This window comes from Trichechus manatus, unplaced genomic scaffold, assembly GCF_000243295.1.
Source record: "Trichechus manatus latirostris isolate Lorelei unplaced genomic scaffold, TriManLat1.0 scaffold00290, whole genome shotgun sequence".
In the NCBI taxonomy this organism is placed as follows: Eukaryota; Metazoa; Chordata; class Mammalia; order Sirenia; family Trichechidae; genus Trichechus; species Trichechus manatus.
In genome coordinates this window covers 976,335-979,185 of record NW_004444226.1, presented here as the reverse complement: position 1 = coordinate 979,185, position 2,851 = coordinate 976,335, and the positions used below count along the sequence as shown (strand labels likewise).

The following is a 2,851-nucleotide window of genomic DNA, read 5'->3' as shown; positions in this document are numbered from 1 at the left end:
CCGATAGGAGTCCAAGATGGTGGATCCGCGCTGCGTTAGCTGGAAGGGGACCTCTGCATGAATCTCTCCTCGCTCTCTGTTCTCTTTCAGTATTCTTAGTCCGTTTGGTGTTCGGCTGAGTTCTTTATCTCTTCATTTGATGTTCTAGGGTTTCAGGATTGTTGATTCTCTGTTTGTCTTGGTTTTTCGGATCTTTGTTGTGGAGGGACGGCGTGGTGCTTCTGCCTAGGCCGCCATCTTGCTGGAGTCCAGTGATATTTTTAAAGTCCTCAAAAGAACATATATTTTCAAAATGATTTTGTGAATGAATAAATGACTCAATATTTTTATTTCTTCTATAACATTAAATGTGGCATTTCAAAATAAATTGACACAGTATTGCTTCAAGATTTACCAAAATTTTAAACATAGATAAATTCTGCAGATAAAGTTTAGCATAAACTATTGCTAAGGATCACATTTTAAGCTTTTTAGGACTAAAATATTTAGTGGGAGCTTTTAACTTTCTAAATAAGTATTACTGAGGCTGGCTTATTAATAAGACCACATCTCTTACCTAACCACCAATTCAACTCATTCAAAACCCTCAAAAAGTAAAGATTTTGATAAATGATATGTGTTAATGAACTTATATATTAAATTTACATAAAATCCATCTATATAATTCCAATCTATAATCTCAATTTATTGCTAAAAACATGAATTTCAACTAATAACTTAAGATGAACCTAAGAAATTTCCTATAAATTTCCTGATTAACATATTTTTTCATGATTTTCTTGATGGCAGGCTTTATTTGTTCATTTCTTAGACTATAGATAATTAGGTTGAATAGGGGAGGAATTATGGACTAGAACACAGAAAGGACGGTATCCTGGATGGTTACAGACATTGTAGATGGCCTTAGGTGCACATATAAGACTGAGCTGAGGAAGACCGACACCACGAGGATATGCGGAATGCAAGCAGAAAAGGTCCTTGTTCTGTGTGCTCCAATTGAGAATTTGAGCACAGTAGAAAATATGTGAATGTAAGACCCGATGATGAAAATAAAACAACCACCACCAATCCCCAGACCAGAGGCAAGGATTACGGTCTCATTGCTGAACGTGTCAGAGCAGGAGAGCTTCAGCAGAGAAAGGATGTCACAGAAAAACTGGTGAATAACACTGGAATGACAAAAAGGCAGCCTGAAAGTGTTGTCCTTGTGGAATCCTGACTAGACCAGATCACTGAGGATGGAAGCCAGTGTCATGTGGACACAGATCTGAGGGTTCATGATTACAGGATAGTGGAGAGGAAGGCAGATGACCACACTGCGGTCATAGGCCATGAAGGTGAGGAACAGCAGCTCCACATACACAAAGAAAACCAGTAGGAAGACCTGAGCTACACATCCTGCTTTTGAAATGACACTGCTGTCAAGCAGGGAGCTGACACATGAATTAGGGACTGTTACAGAAGTGTAGCATGCATCCAAGAAGGAGAGATTCCTCAGGAAGAAGTACATGGGTGTGTGAAGGCTCTTGTCCAGGGTGGTAACAATAACAATGAGAAAATTCCCAGTGAGAGTCACTAAATACATCAGAGAGAAGGATAGGGCATGCAAAACTCATACTTCTCATACATCAGAAAACCTCATCAGGAGAAATTCCACCATCATGGTGGAATTGAGCATCTCTGGGTGAGGCAGCCCACACCTGGGAGGCAATGAGAAAAGCACTGAACACATGAAAAATTACATTAGGAGAAGGTGGCTTTCAATTGTTTTTCACTTGCACTCTTCCTAATTCTAATTGCTATTGACGACCCTAATATTTTGGAAGATAAATTATGTAGTGCTTCAGCAGCCCCCATAATATACCTAGTCCTATTGTTGGAGGAAAGTGAAAATCATGACCATTTTCTCATAAGCAGGACACATATAAGTGTTTAATATATATTTTTATATATTTCCAAATGAATATGTAATTTTCTCATGATAAAATAGATAAAATAAATGCGGAGTCCCTAGGTGGTACAAACGGTTAACATGCTTGTTCCTAACTAAAAGGTTGCATGTTTGAATTCTCCCAGAGGTGCCTCAGAAGAAAGACCTGGTGATCTACTTCCAAAAATCAGATATTGAAAATCTTATGGAACACAGTTCTACTCAAATACACTTGGGATCACTGTGAGTCAGAGTTGACTGGATGGCATCTGTGTGTGTGTATGTGTTTAATATAGCTACAGATTATACTGACATAGCTGACTTTTCATAGGTACTTTGGAGATAATGTAATGTTGTTGGATAATTGGAATAAAATATTTTAGATGTTTTTCTAGTCTTACATTCTTATTTTGAGGCTATAGACAAGTACTGGTGAAAATAACTCCTTTCTAGAAGTAGTACTGTATGCATAATAATGTCAAAATTATCATCTACCACTATGATATACAATATTGAAACCATTTGAAACTTTACTTACTGCAATACCTCAAGTTGATTAAAACCTCGTTACTTCATACCTTTATCCCACATTGAATCTGCTTCTCATTTTCTGTTAAATTCTTATTCTTCAAATTATTTTTCTAGTCATTTGCCTATCTTGTAAAGAGAGATATGTCCCTCGCATAGACAGAGTGTTCCTGCTTCCAGTTCCTCTTGAACCTTCCCCTAATATTGCCTCATTATCATCTTTAACATTCCAACTCTTCCAACTTTCCTTCATTCCACTTTCTGAAAAACAAAACATCAACAAAAATGTGGCCTGATACCTTGCAGTGCTAATTTAGCTTTTTCTTTCTTTCATCTTAAATTACTTACTTTGCTTTTCCTCTCTTATCTGTAAACTTCTCAACAAAATTTCTG

General features: G+C 37.1%; 1 pseudogene; it reads right to left on the bottom strand.

Annotated features, from left to right (window-relative positions):
• Positions 1-709: 709 nt before the first annotated feature.
• On the bottom strand, positions 710-1,732 carry LOC101349088 (olfactory receptor 14C36-like; annotated as a pseudogene).
• Between the last annotated feature and the right edge of the window lie 1,119 nt (positions 1,733-2,851).